This window comes from Mixophyes fleayi, chromosome 4, assembly GCF_038048845.1.
Source record: "Mixophyes fleayi isolate aMixFle1 chromosome 4, aMixFle1.hap1, whole genome shotgun sequence".
In the NCBI taxonomy this organism is placed as follows: domain Eukaryota; kingdom Metazoa; phylum Chordata; class Amphibia; order Anura; family Limnodynastidae; genus Mixophyes; species Mixophyes fleayi.
The window spans coordinates 12,533,706-12,559,615 of record NC_134405.1 but is presented as its reverse complement, the minus strand read 5'-3'; positions in this window follow the sequence as shown (position 1 = coordinate 12,559,615).

The window sequence follows — 25,910 nt, the reverse complement described above, 5'->3', positions numbered from 1 at the left end:
AAACCGAGGATCGAGCACGGTGGCCAGAATGTATTCCTCTGACTTTAAAAGAGTGACCACCCTCGGATCCTGGCAAAGCGTACGAAGGGCTACATCCACAAGAGCTACATGCTTGCTGTAATCGCAATGGCTTACCAGCTCCTCCCTCACTTTCTCCAGCTGCTTCTGCAACAGCCTGATCAGGGGAATGACCTGACTCAAGCTGGCAGTGTCGGAACTGACTTCTCGTGTGGCAAGTTCAAATGGCTGCAGAACCTTGCACAACACGGAAATCAGTCTCCACTGCGCTTGACTGAGGCGCATCCCCACTCCTTTGCCTATGTCGTAGGTGGCTGTGTAGGCCTGAATGGCCTTTTGCTGCTCCTCCATCCTCTGCAGCATATAGAGGGTGGAGTTCCAGCGCGTCACAACCTCTTGTTTGAGGTGATGGCAGGGCAGGTTCAAGCTTTTTTGATGTGCCTCTAGTCTGCGGTAGGCACTGGCTGAATGCCGAAAGTGTCCAGCAATTTTGCGGGCCACCGCAAGCATCTCCTGCACACCCCTGTCACTCTTGAGGTAATGCTGCACCACCAAATTAATGGTGTGGGCAAAACATGGGACGTGCTGGAAATTGCCCATATTTAATGCCCGCACAATGTTACTGGCATTGTCTGACACCACAAATCCCCATGAGAGTCTAAGTGGGGTAAGCCACTGGGAGATAATTTCCCTCATTTTCTCTAATATGTTGTCAGCGTTGTGCCTCTTATTAAAGCCTGTAATGCACAATGTTGCCTGCCTTTGCATGAGCAGCCATTTTGTAGATGCTGCTACTGATGCAGCTGTTGCTGTTGCTGCGGAAGGGGATGCATCTACCCAGTGGGCTGTCACAGTCATATAGTCCTTCGTTTGCCCAGAACCACTTGTCCACATGTCCGTGGTTAAGTGGACAGTGGGTACAACCGCATTTTTAAGAGCACTGAGGACACTTGATCGTACTTCTCTGTACATTTTTGGTATCGCCTGCCTAGTGAAGTGGAATCTCGATGGGATTTGGTACCGGGGACACAATACCTCCATCAACCCTCTAAATCCCACTCCACTGATGGCGGACACCGGGCGCACGTCTAACACCAACATTGCAGTTACAGCCGCAGTTATACGCTTTGCAATAGGGTGACTACTATCGTATTTGGTGGTCATGGCAAACGACTGTTGGACGGTCAATTGTTTTGTGAAAGACTTAGCGGTCTTACGACTTCCCCTCTGGGAAGATGACCGACTAACAGCAGCAACAGCAGCAGTGGCAGTAGTAGGCGTACCGCTGCAGGATTCCTCGGATGAATCCCGTTTTGAGGAGGACTCAGTCTGGCTGCTGACTTGGGCTGCAGGACTGAATCTGATGGAGATTGTGGAGGAAGTTGACGAGGAGGGTGTTGCTGGTGTGTATCCAACTGGACCACGGGATTTAGGTGTCCCTGTACCGATGAGGGTCCTAGCCCCAGTTCCTGAACTAACCACTGAACTATGAAGGTTATTCAGGTGACGTATAAGGAAGGATGTTCCTAGGTGGGCAAGATCCTTACCCCTGCTTATTTGAGCTTTACATAAGCTACATATTGCCATACATTGGTTGTCTGGATTTGGATAAAAATAACTCCAGACCGAAGAGGTGCATTTTTTGGTCTTCTGACCAGGCATGACGATGGGCTTTTTCATCCCATGAACATCAGCTGTTTCCCCCCCTGGTGCCTCATTTACAATAACCACATCACCATCCTCATCATCAAGTTCCTCCACAGCGCCAGCTACATCATCAATAGCCTCCTCCCGAGCCACCTCTTCCCGTACAGTGATGGGAAGGTCAGGCTTGACAACCACCAACACCCTTGGACTCGCCTTGGGGATTTGTGATAATTTCTCTTTAGAAGGCAGAGTTGTTTGCTGTTTTGTTGCTGACAGCATAACTCTCTTCAATTTTTTGTAGGGGGGGGAGGAGGAGGAGGGCTAAGATCCGTGGGTGAAGCTGAACCACTAGTCATGAACACGGGCCAGGGCCTAAGCCGTTCCTTGCCACTCCGTGTCGTAAATGGCATATTGGCAACTTTACGTTTCTCCTCAGATGATTTTAAGTTTCTCTTTTTGCTACTTTTTCTTAACTTGGGCTTTTTGGATTTTACATGCCCGGTACTACGAGATTGGGCATCGGGCTTGGAAGACGACGTTGATGGCATTTCATCGTCTATGTCATGACTAGTGGCAGCAGCTTCAGCATTAGGAGGAAGTGGGTCTTGATCTTTCCCTACTTTATCCTCCAAATTTTTGGTCTCCACTATATGTAGCACAAGATACTGCAGAATGTGTGAACTTGGTAATATTGCAGTACCAATGGACTTATACTGCTGGATTGGTTTTGCAAATTTGGTTATAATTATTATATATATTTTTTTTTTTAAATTTTTTATTTTTTTCTACTTTTTTTTTATTTTTAAAAAACTTGGGAATAGTGGGGAAATAACTATGCCCTTAGAAGCACAGAGCACAGGACACAGCACCACTGGACTGAACAGGACACGGCACAGGACCCAGCAGCACTACGGAACTCAGCAGGACAGAGCACAGGACACAGCACCACTGGACTGATACTGCAGAATGTGTGAACTTGGTAATATTGCAGTACCAATGGACTTATAATGCTGGATTGGTTTTGCAAATTTGGTTATAATTATTATATATTTTTTTTTTTTTTAAATTTTTTATTTTTTTTTACTTTTTTTTTATTTTTTAAAAACTTGGGAATGATGGGGAAATAACTATGCCCTTAGAAGCACAGAGCACAGGACACAGCACCACTGGACTGAACAGGACACGGCACAGGACCCAGCAGCACTACGGAACTCAGCAGGACAGAGCACAGGACACAGCACCACTGGACTGATACTGCAGAATGTGTAAACTTTGTAATATTGCAGTACCACTGGACTTTTACTGCTGAATGTGTGAACTTGGTAATATTGCAGTACCAATGGGCTTATACTGCAGGATTGGTTGTGCAAATTTTGTGGTAATTAAAAAATATTAAAGTAGTTTTTGGTATTTTTTAAAAAAACTTTTTTTTATTTTTTTAAACACAGGGGAATATTGGGGAAATAACTATGCCCTTAGAAGCACAGAGCACAGGACACAGCACCACTGGACTGAACAGGACACAGCACAGGACCCAGCAGCACCACTGACCTCAGAAGGACAGAGCACAGCACACAGCACCACTGGACTGATACTGCAGAACACAGCACAGCACAGCACAGCACAGCACTAAACAGCACAGCACAGCACAGCACAGCACTAAACAGCACAGAACTAAACAGCACAGAACTAAACAGCACAGAACTAAACAGCACAGAACTAAACAGCACAGAACTAAACAGCACAGAGGACCACCTAAGACACCCTCCCTCTACCCTGATCAATGCCCGAGTGAAGATGGAGGCGACTAGCGGGGAATTTATAGGATCCGAGTATCGCGAGATCCGACAACGGGATTATGAGTCAGAGCCTCAGTTTCACTTTTGAATTTGGCGCCAATACCCGGATCTGTCTCGGATCCGACTCGGATCCGCAACGTTCGGGTGGGCTCGGATTTCATAAATCCGAGTGCGCTCATCCCTAAAGGAAATGCCTTGTTTTGGGGGTTGCAACTTTTCTTGGGAAATTATTATCTTTGGAGAAAATGTATATTCTGCAACTGTTGTAAGAAAGGACCCATGTTAATTAGACCTTTTGATGTATGAGGGTCTAGCACCTGAAGGCATAGGAAGGTTTAATTAAACTGCTTGTCACGCTCCGGTCCCACATACAGGCACCTGTCTCGTTACCTGCCTCTCACAGACCATGAAACCGGCATACCCTGGCATCAGGCTCACACCATACGTTACTCTGCAGTCAGATCTGCGCAGGTGCACAGTCTGTTCCCCTTCGAGACCTCCTCTCTTTCTTCATTGGCTATGGGATTATGGAGCACTATTTAAACCTCCTGGATTCACCTGTCTGATGCCTGTTCTTCAAGCTCACTTCCTGCAGCCTGTGGATCTGCTTCCTGTCTTCCTTGTGGTTTGCGTTTGTTCCTGACAGTCAGCTCTCAGCTTGTGGCCTGTATTGAACTATCGCTGTTCCAAGTATCTCTATTACCATCTCCTGAGTACTACATCGTGACAGCTTTGGTTCTCTCATCACTACCTTTCAGAGTTGCTACTGCTCCTGTGACTACTCAGCTGTTGTCCTGAGTTACCACCACTACTTCAGTCTGCTCTCAGCTCGTGGCCTGTGTTGAACTACCACTCTTCCAAGTATCTCTGTTACCATCTCCTGAGTACTACATTGTGACAGCCTCGGTTCTCTCATCGCTACCTCTCAGAGCTGCTACTGCTCCAGTGACTTCTCAGCTGTTGTTCCGAGTTACCACAGTTACCTCAGTCTGTGCTCAGCTTGTGGCCAGTATAGAACTACCGCTGTTCCAAGTATCTCGGTTATCACCTCCAGAGTACTACATTGTGTCAGCATCGGTTCTCTCTCTACTTCCTCTCAAGCTTCTACTGTTCCTGTGACTTCTCTGTTATTGTCCCTAGTTACCACCGCAGCATCCACCTCTGTGGCCGGCATTGTTTTACCACAGTTCCAGTGTCTCTAACACTTACATTCTGGTACCAGTGTCTGCCTCTTAGCACCTCCTGGCTCCTCCACACCACTCTGCTGTCCACTCACTCGCAGGACCGCGACCTGCAGGTTTGGTGCCGCTAAATCCATACTTCCTTGCGCGGGTTCCTGGTGAAAACCACCTTCCTGTTAAACCACCTTCCATGACCAGCAGAGCCTAGGGATCCAAAGTCCAGCCTTGTCAACTGTGACACTGCTGTTAAATTTTCTCTGTGTCTGAAACAAGATCCAGGAAATCACAGCAAAGTTTTAGGATATCACAAATAAGCGTAACTATTGTTAGCTTTGTATTGCATGTAAATCCATGTTTGGGTAAACAAATTGCATTCTGATTCTAAAATTAGCCTGTGAGGATGTGTACAAATATGTATAAAAAGCCCTGTCTTGTATTGAAAATTGTTCTTCTGATTCCATCTGACCTGATCGATGGTACCTTCAATCAGTGTGACTGCAAATAAACATCACTTGCTTCAAAGACCTGTTGAAAATATCTTTCATGCTGAAAATCCTCTGACCTACAGATTAGACCCAAAATCTAATCTGTTCTCGGCTGTTTCTGAGGTTTGGACCCAGCATCCAGTACCACAGCTGTGCCCGCTACCCAGCAGCCTATGCCAGTGTGATAGGTCAGGGGGGATCCATCCAGAGCAACCCTGATCCATAGGAACAGGTCAGTTGTACCTGCCCAGGTACACCAGTAATGGGGTACACTCGCTGCGTCAGTTACCCAGAAGAAATCTGGTTCTGGATGCCGGTAAAGAGTCCAGTGGTGGCAGAAATTGTAAGCCCCTCCTACTGTGGCAAGAGGGCGCATTTGGAATAACGAAAGGGAACGTTGGCAAAGTAAGCCCAGCGGTTTCCCAGCAACAGCAGACAGGGTGGCATAGGTGGCCCATCCTGTCACACCATGCCTGAGTGCATTTTGGAGACCCTTGATGCAAAGACCACATTTGCACATAAGAAGCGGTGAAAGCGGTGGGCCCCTGCAGTGGTGCAGCCCGGTGGCTAAGTGGTTAGCCCTTCTGCCTCACAGCACTGGGGTCATGAGTTTGATTCCCAAGCATGGCCTTATCTGTGTCGCGTTTGTATGTTCTCCCCGTGTTTGTGTGGGTTTCCTCCGGGTGCTCCGGTTTCCTCCCACATGCCTAAAAAAACATACTGGTAGGTTAATTGGCTGCTATCAAATTGACCCTAGTGTGTGTATGTATGTTAGGAAAGTTAGACTGCAAGCTCCAATGACGTAGGGACTTATGTGAGTGTGTTCTCTGTACTGGGCTGTGGAATTAGTGGAGCTATATAAATAACTGATGATGATGATGATGATTAAAAACTGCCGCAAGCACATTACGGACATCAAGCACAAATTTAAAGAGAAAATGGCAGAGGAGAGCTGAGCAGCTGCAGGGACTGGTGGTGGCCCTGCTCTGGTGATGACGTACACGTCGTACAAGAAGGAGTTTAAACAGCTCATCCCAATTGAGCTCCTCGTGGGCATAAATGTGCGGGACCCCGACAGACCTGTGTCTTATCCTCAGGCTGATGAGCACTGTATAATGGTGTAAATGTGTATTCTTTATATTAACAGTAATCCTGCAGCATGTATATGTTAGATATTTCTGCACATTGCAACTAGAGGTCTGAGCTTTTGCATTTTTTTTTGGTGAATGTTTTTTGCACAGGAAAAATATAATAATATAAAAAATTCCACATTTTTGTACACAAAGCCTCCGCCAAAAAGCAGACACACCCAGGGCAAGCAGTCGCTACTCAGGAGGAGGATGACTCCTTAGATGGTAAATCCACCTATGTTGTGGTGGGGGGGGGGGGGGTCTATTAATCATTTGCATGTAATGAAAAACACCTGTAACTGCTTTTGTCCAGATAATAGTTATTAATGTTTTTTGGGGTTTTTTCAAAGGAACATCACAAGTCCAACAATCCATTGCCTCAATTGGGGTGACAGAGGATGTGGAGGCACCAAATATCCAAAGTGATGTTTACATAACCCTGGAAACTGTCACTCAAGTGCCGCAACGTGCAGAGTCTGCACCACCAGCCTCTCCTGAAGCTCCCCACCGATCTAAGGACAACAGCCTTCAGTCCCTAATTTGACACAGTCCATACGCCAGTTCAGTGAGCTGCAGGCAAACTTGGTGGCCTTCCACCAGGACTCTCTGAGGTGGATCCAAAGACAACTTACAAGAGGATTTCGTTATTTGAGGAACATACAGGACCATCAAATGAGATTATGTACCCCAATGGAGAGAATAGACAATTCATTGGTGCAAATGAACGGTGGAATCAATAACTTTACTGGGGCAGTCCATGAGTTGTCCTCAAATTTAAATTCAATCTGTGGTCAAATAATGGCACAGCTACCGATGCTCCCATCGTCTGGTGGTAGCAACCAGAGCACTACCCAACCACCTCAGTGCACACAACTTCAGTGTGTAGCAGTGGAAGGATCAGGGGTGGCATAGGGCCATTCACCAGCTGGGCCAAGGCTCCCGAGCCCGCTGCCAAAAAACTCAAAAAGCTATTTATTGTTTTTCCTGGCACATTTATGGCAAAGTATCTTTTTTCCTTTATGCATAACAGACAAATGATTGTGTTCTGATGTTTAGGGGTATACTTTGGTTTAGGACCAAATTATGCAGCACACAGCACAGAGCACCATACCAGTCACCTTACCTTGGGCATAGAGAAGCACACCACCAGATGTATCAAGGCACATGAATGGGGACCTCTAAAGACCAAAGGTAAGGTCTATCACCCCTCTATGACAGAGGTGTCATAATCCAGGATTGACACCCATATCCTGCATCACCCACAATTAAACATAAATACATGTAGATGATTGCAACACAACATAACAACACCAAAAACACAAAAATATAAAAACCCATGTGGCCTGCACAGCCTAAGAGGAGCTTGGTGCTGTCGATGTTCCTCTCTCCCTCTCGGTGCTGACTCTAAAAACAGATGTTACTCTGAAGCACCCAACAAGACTTTTCCTACCAACACCATTTTCAACCACCCTCACAGTAATAGGCATTTGGTTCCCTTTTTACAGTCCTCATTAGCCTGCGTAGACCAATGGCTGATGTGTATGCTAATCACGTCTCATAAATGCAGCGTGCTGTAGTACCACAAGTATGTACATAAATGGTGACCCCCATCTGGAAATATTAAGTGTTGCCACATCATACAAATATAATTACTGCCCCACTGGTGATGAAATAGAAAGCCACTTGAATAAAGTAATATTAAAAAAAAAAACTTGACATATAATCATTAAGTATATTTGGCCCAGTAATTTATTTGAAAAATAAATTGTCCCCCGTAAGAAAAGGAATAATAATTTTTGCCCCTCTACAACAAAAAACATGCTTTCTTGAAACTTCCATTGTGCCTCCTGTTATATTAATATTGTCCAGCAGTGTCATAGTTTCCCAATCTCGCCTACAGAAAGTAGCGTGTTGTTTCTGACGATTTTCAATTCAAACTCAGGCGAGTTTGCCAAATCGCAGCTTCATACATTTGGCGTTTTGTATAGCTAGAGTGGCAAAACGTCGGCACTGCGATTTAAAGAGATTTTGAGAATAGCGATTTTGAAAGCAACGACTTTTCTGGGGATTTTACATCAAATCGCCATTTAATAAATCGGTGAGTTTAAACTCATTCGAGAAAATCGATGAAAGACCAAAATCACAATACATTTACTCCCAAGTGTTGTTTTGGGTTTTTTAATGGATGTGTATGGGCCTAATTCTGACAATACTTAAATAAATAATTGAATTGATTGTTTGGATATATTCTACAATGCATTGGATATTTTAGTTTGTACAATGAAGTGTCTTACATTATTTGTTTAAGTAGAAGAAGATTTGAAAAGTGTGGTGCTCTCATTGGGTGGGGTATGGAATAATGTTGATGATTATTCCGACAAGACATATCCCGACATCTTCACAGCGACCGGCTCCTTCCTGACCAGGCTCCTGGACGACCGATGTAACAACTGACTGCAAGGCACTGTGCCGAATGAGGGAGCCGGCGAGAGTTCATGATGTCACTGGCGACAGCGACGCTGTGATCGTTGCTGTTAAGGCATTAAGGTAAGTATGCGGATATAGACAATGTACTTTGCACAGAGTTGTACATTGTCCATGCCCGCATACTTACCTTACCCCCTTAACAGCACCAATAACAGCGTTGCGGTCGCCAGTGACATCATCAGCTCTCGCCGGCTTCTTCATTCATCGCAATGCCTTGCAGTCGGTTGTCACATCAGTTATCCTGGAGCCTGGTCGGGAAGGAGCCCTCCGTTGTGAGGACATCGGGGTTAGTCTTGTCGGGGTAGTCAGCATCGATATGCTGACTACCACCACTCTTATTGGGTAGTTGAGCGGACGAACATTTCTCCTCTACTTCTTGTGAGAATGTTAACAACCCCAGTGCAGAAATGGGTGAGACCCATCAACTAACACCCCCTCCCACCAAACAACTTATAGCTTAAATGATTAATATTTATTGTAGGGAGTTAAGGAAAGGTAAGAAGCATGGAGGGTTGACCCTGAGTTTGAATGTAATATGCTGTAAATGTACCTAATTTACTCTAAAAAGACTTGTAGCATTGATAGCTTATCCAATAATTAAGTCTTAAAATATACAGTACACGTGAGCTTTATAGTATGAGTAATTTACACATTATACATAGACTATTATTGTGAGCATATATTCTCAAGGACATGTGAGCAAAAGCTTTATTGTTTGGATTTGTTAGCAACTGTTATCTTAGACTTGCATAAGAAACACATGTTAACATATTTTATATGGCATCACCAAACGTTAGCATTCCTCACATCATATATGTAATAAATGTGGCAATAGCAGCTTAAAAAATTAGCATAAAATAAAATAAATAATTATCTGGAAGGTCAAGAAAGACAGGGTTCCAGTGGTAATGAACAGTCATTGAGGTTGGAGGCTTGATAGCCAGAGGGTGTGGAAATATGACAGCTATCATATGCTATGATATATGCAAATCCATGACTGTTATTAAAGAGATTATGGTTTTCATGTCTTCAAAATTCACTACAATACAAGTAAAACCAGTATTAGAGTGTTCGACATGAATATATAAAGAGTATATGGAACAGGTGTAAGGTATTATCTGTATACAAAGTTATATTCTCAGGAGTGAGGATTTGAATGACATTCAGGCAATGTTTTTATTATAGTTGCAATTCTAATAGACGCAGTCCTGATTTTATGTGCTTAAATTTGCCGCTAAGTATAGTCAGAATTTTCATAGTAAATTAATTCATGTCATAATGAGGGTACATAAAAAAAATGAGAAACTCATGGTTCAGATTTTCGTTCATAGAACGCAACTTCAAGACCAACATTGGATATAGTATTCTACTTTGGTTCCACAAGTTCGCCTGGGTACTTTCTTTTGGGAAGTCACTTTAAGGAAAACTCATTGAGATGTACATATAATATATTTGCTTACGTTAACTATTTTCTAGGCTCAGTGCTCCATTTGTCTATTACTGTAAATTTGTTTTAATGCATCCTTGATATCTTTGTTTCTCAGGCTGTATATTATTGGGTTGGTGAAAGGGGTGAGGACAACAAACAGCAGAGATTTAAATTTGTCTTCATACAATGGGCTTCCATTTGACGATGACATATATACAGCAATAAGCGAGCCATAGTAAGTGCAAACAATGATTAGATGAGAACTACAGGTGGAGAAGGCTTTCTTCTTCCCACTCGTAGAGGAAAATTTGCAGATCACAATAAAGATGCAGATGTACGATACAATGATACAAAGAAATGGGAGGAATATGACAAAGATATTAAAGGAAAAGTCAAGCCATGTCAGTACGTAGACCTCTGTAGAAGACAGAGCGAGGAGAGGGGCAAAATCACAGAAGAAATGCTCTATGACGTTGGAGGTGCAGAATTGTAATTGACATATTATGATTACCTCGACTGTAATCAGGACAATACCAATCAACCAAGACCAAAGAACCAACTGGAAAGAAAAACTGTTGTTCATAATTGAGGAATACCGTAGTGGGATACAAATAGCCAAATATCGGTCAAAAGACATCACCAGGAGAAGACAACACTGAGCGTATGTTGAGACAAATACAAAGAAGTATTGTGACATGCAGCCAGTTATGGACATGCTGTGACCATTCAGCCATATGATACACAACATATTGGGCACAACACTGACGGTAATAATGAGGTCAGCCAGAGCCACATTTGAGATGAACAAGTACATTGGACGGTAAAGGAGACAATTGGTGGAGACCAACAGAATAATCAAAAGATTTCCAACCAATGAAGATATGTACACAAGAAGAATGAAACTGAATAGGATAATCTTGAACTTGTCGGAATTGTAGAACCCAAGGAGAACCAGTTGTGTCACCTCCGTCTGATTATCTGTGCACATGTTCGGAGACACCTCCTTTCTCCAACCTAGAAAAGAATACAAAACAATCAATAAATAGAAGGATAGAGACATCCACATGGGGTTTTAAAGATATTTTGTTTCTGATACCCACGTCTAGAAATTTAGCCCACGTCTTATCTGTAAACTGATGAAGGTTGAATGAATGCCAATTTTCCTTTGTAATCAAGACGTTTAAAAGTAGGTAATGCTATTGTATTATTATAGATTATGCTACAGTATATTTGCATAGCAGAAAGGCAAGAGTTAATCATTTAGAACATTCACCCACATTTGTAAATCATTTAATTTTAGAACTTGCATTTTCAACTTTGTATTGATGATCATGATGATTATGATGATGAATATGATTATGATAATTATTATTATTTTTTATTATTTTTTATATTATTATTATTATTATTATTATTATTAACATTATCATATATTTATAGGTGCCACGTTTTATGCAACATGGTATAAACAGACTGGTTTTGTTAAAATTGCATGACTAACCTTTGCTTGAATTTTGCATGTTTTTAAAATTATTTTATTTACAATATTATTACGATGACCACTGTACCCCTTCAGCAACCCAAAAATAACCATCTGGATCATGGAGTTAAAGTGACAGGAATTGAATACATTTAAAAAAAACAACAATAGCAATAATTGGATCTGCTGACTGTATTGTGCACTAATTATGTACTAGTGCAACAATACTGTACTAACTATATATTAGTCTCTCTTGTTTCTAGAAATTAGGGGACATCCATGCACACTGAAAGACACATAATGTTGGATTAAAGTGTACTCTACAGTAAATGTAGCAATGATGTACAATGTCCAATATATTATTTCCATGGTAGCATCACAGTTCTGCCAGTGAAATGTAAAGGAAGATGTTTTTTCCCTCCTGGATTAACAGCAAACAGTACAGTTATTAACATCACCATCATCACCATTTATTTATTTAGCGCCACTAATTCCGCAGCGCTGTACAGAGAACTCACTCGCATCAGTCCCTGCCGATATTCGATAACATACACATGCACAGACAAACGCACAGACTAGGGTCAGTTTTGTTAGCAGCCAATTAACCTACTAGTATGTTTTTGGAGTGTGGGAGGAAACCGGAGCACCCGGAGGAAACCCACACAAGCACGGGGAGAACATACAAACTCCTCACAGAGAAGACCATGGTTGGGAATCAAACTCATGACCCCAGTGCTGTAAGCAGAAGTGCTAACCACTAAGCCACTATTCTGCCCATGTAGGAGACAGCTCGAATGGGTGGTTTTAATGAGATTGACCATAGTTATAAAAGCATATTATCTCAGAACTCTTCACACATCACTAACAAAGGAAACAATATTTTAAGACATTTTGCTTTTAAATATTTTTGAAGTTACCAAAAACAGTCAGGGTATTTTATTAAAGGGGGATATATTTGTGTGCAAGAGCTTTGCACATCAGATAGTTCTCACTTGTTGGTGATTAATTTTGTGTCTGAAAAGAATAGATGGTTAGGATAGCTGGGAACTATGCTCACATATATTGATACTGTACTTAAGGCAATTCTGACATAAGCAGAGGATTTATTAATGAAAGTCTGTAATATATGGTTCATGTTAAGAAGAAATTGGAGTACAATTTAGAGTAAAAAAAAGAGTAAGAATCCAAATCTCACAGACTTCCTGGCAAAACCCAGAATAATTTTACTATGCAGTGTTTCCTGAGTGAATTGTCAACAGATATTGATACTTGTTCTAGTGAAGTGAAGAGGATAAACATCAAGGTAATAATTACTGAATTCAATTACGATTTTTCTTCTGTTTGCTTTCAAGACATCATGGCCCCTATGATATTTGAGCGAGTGACATTTTCTTGTTTATTTATTTGTTTTAATGATGATTTCTGTACATTTATGTTATAGAATGTGTTCTTGTTACAGTAAAAAAAATGCATAAACTGCTCTGTTTTAAATTAGAATTATCATTTCACAGTATTTCAACAGTAACACTATTTCACAGGGTTACATGACTATTTTATCAATATGTGGTAGTTTATTGAGGAGAAATAACAGTGCATTATCATTGTTTAAAAAGAAACAAAAGTTGGCAGTGAATTCTGTTATTTCCAGGTAGCCATGTGCCGATCAAAGCAAAGAAAATGCAAACATAAAAATCAACATTATTTCTAACTCTAAATAAAAAATAAGTGGATTTCAACACATTTTCATAAAGCTATTCACAGTTTCAGTCAACAAAATGTTGACCAACACCAGGTTTAATGAGATATGTAGAATAACAACTTATTGAAGATTGCTCAACAAATGTAAATCCTTTAGAAATATATCATACAAATAACAATACATTATATACATAAGTATATAAAGAGTAAGAAAATGAATCATGTAAACCTGTATCTACATTAATTTCATAGGGAATGAATAGACACCCAATAATAAACATTATATAAATATACATCACAAAGAGGTCTATAATTCACAGAAAAGTATACACCAGTGGGTGTATACTGGAAAGGACAAAATAAATATGGCACATAAATTAAGTAATAAATAGCATTTCAGGGTGCCTATTCCACAGGCACTGGTTCCTTCCATATATTCTTTCCAAACACTTAATGCAACCTCACAAATATATCCTAATGATATCTACAGTACTATCCCAACTATAAAGGATCTACGTAAGTACAGTTCATCTTTGACGCTATTTTTCCTTGTGATTTTTTTTTTTTAAATTAGGTGTTACCAACCTGAGGATCTAACACCTAATTCTGATAACTGAATAAGCTGTAGGTGGGTAAAATAATGTTTGACCAGGGTCCATTAATGTTTTTATTTGGCCCTGGGGAGAAATATTGAAAACCTTTTTTATTTTTTTCTAAACAGTAGTAATGTTACCACTGTAAATTCCATGTGCACTATTTTACCCTGCTAATGACTCTATTAAATCTAAGAAACATTTTACACATGGACAGATTGTTAGTAAATTGAACAATTCTATACGCAATGTATAAAAGCAAATTATTTCTTACAGTTACAAATCATTATATAATGTATAATCATTATATAATGTATAATGGCATTTGCATTTAAAACCCTTTCTCAGCCCCAATTTCGTACCTGAAGTCACATTTGTCATCATCTATGTAAATATCACACATCTACTTACAGTATGTTGGACCCTGGAGATCAACACAGGAGAATAAGAGAACAAGAATAAGGATAAATATAATCTACATTATAGTTATTCACATGTCCCTTAGTTATCTGATCTTTCTTGTCTATTCTATTTACCTGTAATATGTGTTTCTTTTATATCACAAATTATCTGGGGAGATAAGTACTTGAACTTTTAGAGACAAACATATTAGTCTCTGGGGTAAACATGTGCGAGAAACATACAGCCCCTCGTTAATTAATTCTTTGGATAAACATCTCATTAGTACATGTGTTCTCTTCACTCTGTCCCCAACCTATGGTCTGCAAATTGTGAAATCCCAAACAACTATTCTATAATCTAGAATTGAGCAGTTTTTTGAACCAATGAGATTGAAGACAATTGGAAGGACTCACTGGACCCAATTGTCAGGTCATTCTGGGACGATTGTAATATAAGAGTAATATGAAAAATATTTTTATAATTGTAAAAATTGGTGACTTTTCTTAATGGACTCTCCTATCTTTTAAACTGTTATGTAAAATGGTTGCTATAGAACCCAATATATTTTCTGCTATGACATCATATAATTATATATCTAGGGTTAGTTTCTAAATCTTCATCTTAAATACTTGAGTCCTTGTACAAGATCTTCAAACATACATTATTTCCATCCATTTGTCATCTTGAATGTCTACCATGAACCAATGTCACACTTGACACCTCTCAAGTCTCTGTTTGAACTAGAGATGGTCACTGACCCCCGTGTTTTGGTTTTGGATTCGGTTTTGGATCTGGATTACCGTCGTGTTTTGGTTTTGGTTTTGGTTTTGCAAAACCGCCATTGCGTGTTTCGGTTTTGGTTTTGGTTTTGTTTGGTTTTGTTTTGCTATTTTGTTGGAAAATACATGTTTTTGTGCCTAAAATAACCCAATTTAGTGCTCCAACTGTTTTAGAGATAAGTAATCTAATTGTTGAGGTAATAAATCATCCAAAAAAACTGTTTAATTCTTCGTTGGTAGGCCTTCATTTATTCTACACACAAAACAGATTGTCTTCCTCTCCATCTATGCATATTGGCAATGCAGCCATCGTCTTTGAATCTATATTACACCCTACACTTATAGTTAAATATGTAAAGAAATGGAAAAAGACAGTTTGCTTTCTGTCTCTATAGGCCCCCTCCACTTTTTTAAAAAAACAAAAAATTCAGCCATTATAGACTGTACAATATTAATTGACATGGAGAAAGCCAGTTTGGTTTCTGTCTCTCTAGGCCCCCCTCCACTTGTATAAAATACCAAAAAATCCAGCCGTTATAGACTGTACAATATTAATTGACATGGAGAAAGCCAGTTTGGTTTCTGTCTCTCTAGGCCCCCCTCCACTTGTATAAAATACTAATAAATTCAGCCGTTATATACTGTACAATATAAATTGAAATGGACAACGGCAGTTTGGTATCTGTCTGCATCAGATCCTCTCTCCACTAGGAGTAAAATAGAAAACTATTCAGCCGTTATATAATCTAGAATATAAATAGAAATTGAGAAAGGCAATTTGGTATCTGTCTGCATCATAATCATCAACATCATCATTAGCGCCCTCGTCGCCTACACAAATCTCCCCCTCATCCTCTTCTAATTCCAAAGTGGCATCCTCAATTTGGGTATCACCGGCTACACTCGAGCTATTAAGGCACACATCAGCAGAATGCTCACGATTAGACATCCCACTGTTGGATGGACTCTCCACAGGGATTGTTGTCATTTGTGAATCAGAGCAAATATTCTCCTGTAATGCCTCACTGTTATCTTGCAGCTCGGCTTTGACGCGTAACAGTAGTTGTGCACCAATTGTAGGCTGGGTAACTTTTTGGGATCTGCCACTAATAGCCAAAGGTGAAGGCCTCATTCTCTCTTTGCCACTGCGTGTGTAGAATGGCATGCTTGCAATTTTTTTTTTATCGTCACTTAACTTTTGCTCAGTTACACTTCTTTTTCGCTTCAATACAGTAAATTTTTTTTTGGTTTTTGTTTTTTGCACTAATTTGAAAACACTCTGTTGTTTGACATCGCCTTGGCCAGATGACGTACTGGGAACACTAACATCAGGACTGGTGACAGAACCTGGTTGCTCATTCAGATCATATGTGGACTGCTTTGAATCCATTCTGAGCGCAAACCACTGGGGAGTGCTAAAAATTATTTAGTAGATACTGCTGACAGATATGACTTTTGACAGCCAGAAATATTAATGCACAATTAGGGAGGACACCCCAAAAGCACTGAGGAGTGCTAAAAATTATTTAGTAGATTCTGCTGACAGAAATGACTTTTGACAGCCAGAAATATTAATGCACAATTAGGGAGGACACCCCAAAAGCACTGAGGAGTGCTACAAATTATTTAGTAGATACTGCTGACAGAAATGACTTTTGACAGCCAGAAATATTAATGCACAATTAGGGAGGACACCCCAAAAGCACTGAGGAGTGCTACAAATTATTTAGTAGATACTGCTGACATATATGACTTTTGACAGCCAGAAATATTAATGCACAATTAGGGAGGACACCCCAAAAGCACTGAGGTGTGCTACAAATTATTTAGTAGATACTGCTGACAGATATGACTTTTGACAGCCAGAAATATTAATGCACAATTAGGGAGGACACCCCAAAAGCACTGAGGAGTGCTAAAAATTATTTAGTAGATACTGCTGACAGATATGACTTTTGACAGCCAGAAATATTAATGCACAATTAGGGAGGATACCCCAAAAGCACTGAGGAGTGCTACAAATTATTTAGTAGATACTGCTGACAGATATGACTTTTGACAGCCAGAAATATTAATGCACAATTAGGGAGGACACCCCAAAAGCACTGAGGAGTGCTAAAAATTATTTAGTAGATACTGCTGACAGATATGACTTTTGACAGCCAGAAATATTAATGCACAATTAGGGAGGACACCCCAAAAGCACTGAGGAGTGCTAAAAAATATTTAGTAGATACTGCTGACAGATATGACTTTTGACAGCCAGAAATATTAATGCACAATTAGGGAGGACACCCCAAAAGCACTGAGGAGTGCTACAAATTATTTAGTAGATACTGCTGACAGATATGACTTTTGACAGCCAGAAATATTTATGCACAATTATGGGGGACACCCCAAAAGCGCTGGGGAGTGCCAAATATGAAGAAAAAATAATAAACCTCTATCCTCCTCTCTGCACTAGCGATTTTGGTTAGAGCAATTGCAAGAACAATATTGTATTCTCTGTCCCTGCTCTAATTAGCCTATGACTACACTCTGCTCTCTCCCTCTGTCAAATGGCGATGGATTGCTGTGGAGGCGTGTATTTATAAAGTTGAAGTATCGCGAGAACCGAGCCCCGAGATCCGACGACGTCACAATGACGTTCGGCCTCGATTTGGATTCGGAATGGGCGGGCTCGGTACTCGGATACCCAAAGTTCGGGTGGGTTCGGTTCTCGGAGAACCGGACCCGCCCATCTCTAGTTTGAACGCTCAGTGATTCAAAAAGAAGATCTCAATACAAAAAATGTTGTATAGCTTTAAAAATAAATTATATCACAAGTAAAATAAATACACACATTCTCTCATAAACATATTTAAGTAGGTTGTTGTGCCACTAAATGGGGAACCAAATTGCTATTATATAAAGAAGGAAAGAAAATGAAGAGATATAAGTTTATGAATTAAAATATTCAACATTAAATCATTTGTTTGGAAGGGGAATAGAAGGGGATAAAATTGGTATATTAATGTAGAGTATATAAGCAGATATAAAATGATCAAAGTCCATACTATAAATTTACTCTACGTGTATGTGTAAGAATAAAGTCTGGCAGTTGAAAAGTTTATTCCAAGCATGAAGAAACACGTAGTAGTGCTTCTGTAAATTTGCTGAAAGTTTCATTAAAAAATAAATGTGATGTAAATAAAAAAAAAGTGCAAAGGAAACATGATAAATTAATGATTAGTTAAATACACAGATCACATTGAAAATCATTACATTTTAAGAAAGGATCATATATTATAATATTGTAATATTTTTAACAAACTTGTTCTAACATGACCAAGTGTTGTTGTGTTGGTTTATTTTAACGGAAGTTTGTGGGCTTAATTCTGCCAATACTTGAATTACATTGAATGTCTGGAAATGTTCTACAATGCATGGGATATTTGTCCAATGATATTATCCAATAATTATATTATTTGTTTAATTAAAAGATGAGTTGAAAAGTGTGATGCTCTCTTTGGGTAGTTGAGCTGACGATCATTTCTCCTCTACTTCTGGGGCAAATGTCAACATCCCCAATGCAGAAAGAGGTGAGATCCATCAACTAGGAAAAAAAATACTTGTAATAACAGGTACAACCATATACTATAACTGTATGGTGGTATATAGAATAAACTATACCACTTACAATGGAGGATTCTATGCTGTCTTTTAGGCTTGGTTCACGCTACAGAAATTTTCTCTCGATGTGTTATCTATAATGATTTTACCGATTGATAAAAAAAAGTCCCAATCAGCAGGCCGATGCATGTGTACACTCGATACACATTTTAAAAGATTTACCCTCAGATCTATGCTCTTCATCTGTCATAACCATTAGATGAAAAGATTGTGACTCTGTAAACTCTATGGAGGTCTTAATTGTGAGTGCACACACACTGCAGAATTGGAACGACATTGTTCCAGCGATGGGCGAGACTTTTAGTCCGGTTTAAAATTCAAATTAGTTTACACGTTCTTTGGAATGACAATCATTCATCGGTGCAGTGTACACACTACTGTCATATCAGGTCAACCGGTCGTTTATCTTCTGATATATCTAATAATCGTCTGAAAGCACTGTAGTGTGTACCCAGCCTTAGTCCAAAACTAGCTTTCTAATGTACTCCTACTTCAGTTTGCATCCACTGTTGTAGTGTGTGTGACAAATAATCTTAAGTGTGATGTCTACCTATTTCAGAGTTTCTTAATTTCTTGTGAGCAGACTGTAAATGTTCCCCTAGCCATGGTTACAATATTTAAACACAAGTGTACTATATACAATTATTACTAAGTATATATATATATATATATAAAATAAGTTTGTTTGTTTGTTGATGAACATCTGCGACACTCCTGTACCGTTTGGAATGAAGCAAACGCGAGGTGGTCCATTTGGATACAGGCCAGGTTTTAGGGAGGTTAGTGTCCCGGTTGGAACTCCCATTGGTGTCCGCTGGGAAGAACTTTGACCCGAGGAGCCTGTTCTGAGCCTTCCACTGGATGGATTTGGACGAAAATTTCACAGACTTGTAACACTGTATTCCAGAAGACATACTAGGTAGTTGAAGTCCCAGTCAGACCTCCCATTGCTGTACACTGGAAAGAACTTTGACCCAGGGAGCCTGTTCTGAGCCTTTCACTGGATGGATTTGGATGAAAATTTCACAGACTGGTAACACTTGTTCCCAGAAGACATACTAGGGGTTTGAGGTCCGGTTGGTGTACACTGACCAGAACTTTGACCAAGGGGAGCCTGTTTAGGGCCTTCCACTGGATAGATTGGATTTGTTTGTCTATCCGGTTATGTATTTGGACACCCCTACACTGATTGGGATGAAACCAACGCGAGGTGGTCCAGTTGGATCCTGGCCAAGTTTTAAGAGGATTTGATTCCCAGTCGGTCCTTCTGTTGGTGTACGCTGGGCAGAACTTTGACCTGGGGATACTGTTATGAGCCTTTCACTGGATGGATTTGTACAAAGACTTCAGACTGGTAAAATTGTACCATAGAAGACATACTAGGGGACTGTGGTTCCAGTCGGAAATCCTGTTAGTGTATGCTGGCCAGAACTTTGACAAGGGGAGCCTTTTCTGGGCCTTACAGTGGATGGAGTTTGATAACATTTAATATAAAAACAAAAATGACACTGGGCAACCACCTCATGGGTGTGTGGAAGAGCTGCCAAGCTGCTAATTATTTTTAAAATGTTGACAGATACATCCAACTCATTGATAACTTAATAACTTGAAGATTTAAACATGGGCAACGCCGGGTGCTTCAGCTAGTATATATATATATATATATATATATATATATATATATATATATAATATATGTCAGGATTCCCAAAATAAAACCCCGGAAGGAGCATAATGAATGAAGTGGTTTTTATTAAACACCGGTTACAAAGGTTTCAAGATGCAGTACGGTAGGGTATGGCAGACATGGCAAAAGAACTCAGTAAATAACATATGCAGAAGGTGATGGTTTGCAGGACTTTATCACGCAGTAGTGAAGATGACACACTAGATGTGACGGTCTGCGGAGCAAGGCACAGAAGATAACAGACACAGGGTGCGATGATCAGCAGGACTTTACCACAAGTTAGTGAAGATGATGCACTAGGTGTTACAGTCTGCGGAGCCAGGTACTAAAGATAACGGACACAGGATGTGATGATGATGATCTGCGGATAGATGTGCTGGAGACTCAGAGAACAGGCAGCAATAATCTGCAGAGCGTTACCACAGGATAGTGGAGTAGACACAGTGGCTGAGATGATCTGCGGATAGATGTGCTGGAGACTCAGAAAACAGGCAGCAAACAGGAGCCAGGGAACAGGACATCTGAACAGGAGAGTTAGACCAGAAGATCAATCAGAATAAGAACAGGCACAGCAACACAGGAAATGCAACTGGTGATCTGGCCCAGGTTGCTGGGACAGGAAGGCCTTTATAGGCCAGAGGCAGGTGTTAAGCTTCCAGGAATAATGAAGCAGATCTGGCAGATGAGAGAGCAGTCAGAGTACCACAGTGTCCCCTCTGGTGCAACATGGTACTGCAGGCAGGATACATCAATATACAATGGTCCAACATAGTCCCTGGCAGACAGGAGCTGCAGGATGCAGATCGTGACAATATATATATATATACATGTATATGTGGAGGAGCTCCTATATCGCTGCTGATTATGCAGTCACGGTGGGCGGAGCTTGAGCCACGCATAATCCATTTCAGCTCTGCAATGTTAGTTTGTTTTACCACAATCTGGATATAGGTAAGACAAACCTTCCAGGGTGAGATTGAGCTTTTCACATTTGTGATCCTCTCAGGGCAAGGTGTAAGGGCTTCTGATTTGTTGGCAGGATGTATCCCAAATAACAACTCTCTAGCCAATTTGTGGGCAGTTTTCCGTATCCCTTTACACCACAAATAATATAATGCACTTGTGAGTGTTTGCCCCACACCAAATTCAAACCTTCTATGTATAGTGTTATACTGTAAAATGTAGCATTGAATTTGTACCTACTGAAATATTATAATGACTGTTTCATATAGAGCAAGTTATAATATGCTCATAAAGAATTAAACCAATGTCACGAATATCTAATGAAAATATACCATGTTAGTAAAGTCTTTGGTTTTCTTCCTATATTGCTTTTCACACTAGGACTTGTCACTATTAACTATTATATGTTCTTATAAAATGCAGAGATGTCTTCTGATGAGAAAGGGTGGCAATAATTGTAAAATAAGAAGGCAAGAGTGGTATGTCACCTTCTGAGTTATTGGGTATACAAGAGCAAATCAAACATTTGGGTGTATATTTACTAAACTGCGGGTTTGAAAAAGTGGAGATGTTGCCTATAGCAACCAATCAGATTCTAGCTGTCATTTTGTACTAAATAAATTAAAACTAAAATCTGATTGGTTGCTATATGCAATATCTCTTTTCCAAACCCGCAGTTTAGTAAATATACCCCTTGTTCTAAAAATTGTCTCTGGCAGATAGATGCTGGCCATAAAGTAATTTTGAACATGACTGATACTTGATGACATTACCAGAAGAAAGGTAACAATGATGTTATCTGATGGCCCTCTTCAGCTTTCATAACTCCTAGAAGCAGGACAACTTAGGAAGAAGTTGGATGGAGTTGTTATATTCCAAAAGCCCTCTAATTCTTTAACAGTGCAAGACCATCTTTTGAGATGCTAATACTTTACATTTCTGGTGCAGGAGGCTTTGTTTGGGTAAATAAATATACAATAGTCTTTTTGTAATGTGATGCATGGACCCAAGTATTGGGCATCTGACACTTGGCTCCTATGTGTTTAGTCGGAAGCACTTGATCTAGACCTGTCCACCTTGGCACTAGAAATACTTTCTTTAATACAATTACACCAACACCAGGAAAAGGCCTTTAAACAAACACTCCCTGAGACATACCCACTTTAATCCTTTTATTGATCACCTAGATCCATTGGGGTCCTCTCCTATCTTCAAGGCTACATAAATAATGAAATGACTGCTACTGTGAGGAAAGGACAAAGAACAGGTTTAGAGCCAATCATTCTAACCAAAATTGCTTTGCTCTGTTTGGTCATAGTGAGATAGCCATCTGATTGGTTACAAGTTAGCCATAATAATGCGCATTGATACAATGTACTTCATGAATGGAGACACTATAGCGTGAGTAAAATACATTGTATAAAAACTTCTTTGTGACTAAACCCCAACATGTTCACTGTGATACATTTGCAAGTGTGTGCAACTGAGACTTCTGCATTATTATCTACAAGTAGAAATGGCAGCTACTTTGCTGGCTATAGCTGTGTGCTGGGGGATTTTCTCTGTATTTGTTCATTTTAGGATAACCCCATCCATTCAAGCACCTGCTATGACCCTATACATAGATTGAGCAACTTCCACCTCTGTATTGTATGTTCCCACTTTCATGCTAGTTCCTGAACACACAATTGCAAAGTCCTTCTAAAGCCGAGATTCCTTCTTTACTGTGCTCTCTCTTTCATTTATAAACATAGGGGCCTTCTAAGCTCCCGTCGGCAGAATCCTGTTCTCCTGGCACTGACCTCTTATCCATCTCCAACTGGTCGCCTAAGCGTTCCTGCGTCTTACAGCAGCCTCACACTGGACCATCTACTATTGCACCCCTACGGAACTTCAGATGGGTGTGGTCACATCTTTTAAATCCTATCTTAAACTGCGTGTCCAAGTTTCAAAACCTAGCACTTGTAACCATCACTATATATTATATTATAATCTTAAATATATTTCAATCACTATATTTTATATCAAGTATTGACAATGATAGAAGGATATCATTGCTTTTTTACAGTTATCATATGTGGAATAAAGAAGTTTTCTGTTGAGTGCAATAATAATAATAATAATAATAATAATAATAATAATAATTTTAATACAACAAAATGATGTTCCTATAATTTACTACAGTTATCTGAGTAATTAGTCTCAAGACAGTATCCATGTCTCATATTAAATGAAACAACTTTGATACAGTCAGAACATCCCAGGGCTCCACTTACTATTATTCTCTAGTTCTACGGGGAGCAACGTGTTTATATGAAACAAAAAAGCGTTTTCCCTCCCTCTTATAGACATCAACCCCTAGAATACTAACAGATTTTTAAGGCACAAACAAGCGCAAAGCTAACCATTGTATCCGTAGGGATGACTGGAACGGCTTGTTGCAGGTACTATACCCTGGAGGGAGAACAAGATAAAGAACAAAGACAAAAAACAGCAACAGTCCCCCCCAAGCATCCGCATAGTGAGACTTATAACCCACACATTATTGTTTCAGAGAATAGAACATATGAGTAAGCATGAGGGAGCCTACACACTGGGCAGGCCCAGCTAGACAAATATCAACATTGGAAAAGGATATCAGGCTTTTTAGAGACTCTCACTATATAGTGTCCCGGCAAGAATGTCCAAAGCCATAAAGAGAAATTCCAGAAGAACCGGACCGGAAACCTAGGATCACAAACTCCCAGGGATGGCTGTCCTCAGCTCTAACAAGAAAGATTGACGATGTGAATAGAAAATTTCCTCAACCCGACTCCAAATTTCACTTATATGGACATATCGACACTGGGAAGGCCCCGGGAATTAGGGTCAGGCCGAGGTGATTGGATATTCCAGGCCTCCAATGTCTTTGATCCTTCTTCCACTGTAGAGAAGACATGCATCTTGTTGTTTCTATGGACCAGGAGTTTAACTGGGAAACCCCATCTATAGGGAATGTCATTGTCTCTCAGTATTTTAGTAACAGACTGAAACGAGCGGCGTTTGGTTATTGTAGCTTGTGAAAAGTCAGGAAACAGCTGTAAACCTTGCAGAATGTCTGAGTCCTCTGCTTCTCTCACTGCTCTCAAAATCTGCTCCTTTACATGGAAGAAGTGAATGCGCATAAGGGTATCTCTAGGCAGAGTATCTGATACATTTCTGGCTTTAGGTAATCTATGTATTCGATCAATAAGTAAATCCTGAGTGGAAGCTGTTGGCAGGAGCTTCCGAAACAGCTCTGTGGTGTAAGACAGGAGATCCGCATTGGAAACTTGCTCCGGAATGCCCCGTATTTTAACGTTGTTCCGACGGGATCTATCCTCCGAATCAGCCAGTTTATCTCTCAAACTAGACACCTCAGCTTTGAGTTGTTCATGCGAAGTTATCAGATCATTATGAGAGGCCACCATCCCGTCCATATTGGTCTCCAGATGGCCCGTCCTTTTCCCAATCTCTACTACTTCCTTCCGAAGTGCGTTGATAGAGGAATGCATTTCAGCAAGTATGTCTGTTTTAAAGGTAGAGAGTAGGTGTTGCATCATTTGGAAGGTGGTCGGAGCGTCTGGGTCAATAGAAGCTGAGGCATCACCAGGTGGTTGTGATACCGGTGACGCCGTTCTGACTGGGGGTAGTGAATCACCACGCCTGTCAGCTTCTTTAGGGGAAAGAGAGGAGGCAGTCGGCTTCTGAGGTTTAAAGAAAGGTAATGGTTTGGCTGGATTAGCTGGTTTGTTCTTTTTAGGAGGTATGTTTACGTCAATGTTCCAGCAAAATGATAACAGCTCTCAGACAGTTATGCTTGGATAGCCCACTCTAGGAGAAGACAATGAAATATAATCAACACATTGGTAGCGTGTAGCGTAGAGCGACTTCACCTAGCGGAGGGGAGAGAGATGCATGCGGGTGGCAGCTATAGTTACATTTTAGGTCAGATGCATTATTGCATGATTGATCAACTTCTAGGCCAAGTATAAGCCTTGCCTTAAGTAGACTCTTGATGCAGCACAGACCGGCTACAGGGTGTTAAAATAGATAATTCAGGCTACAATGGGTGCAAAATTTATTAGAATATCGGAGGCCAGCAGGTGGCAGTGCACGTCAAGCCAGTGTATAATATTGCAGGGTTAAACTCAAGATTAAAGACTGCAGTAGCAGCTCAAGACCACTAGATGGCAGCGTTCCGTAACTTGTGAAGGGAAAGAGCTGATCTGCACAATCAGATTGTCCCAACCCGACTTTTATTCAGTTACTCACTGCTGTGAACCAGGCCACGCTGCGGGGAGACAGTCAGCAGGGTCAGCAGACAGGCTGGTACCAGGACTACTGCAGGACTCAGCAAGCCTCCCAGACTACAGTGCAGAGCAGCAGCTGCAGGGGCACAGATTTCCAAGCCACTTCTTCCAGCACCAGACCCGTCCAGA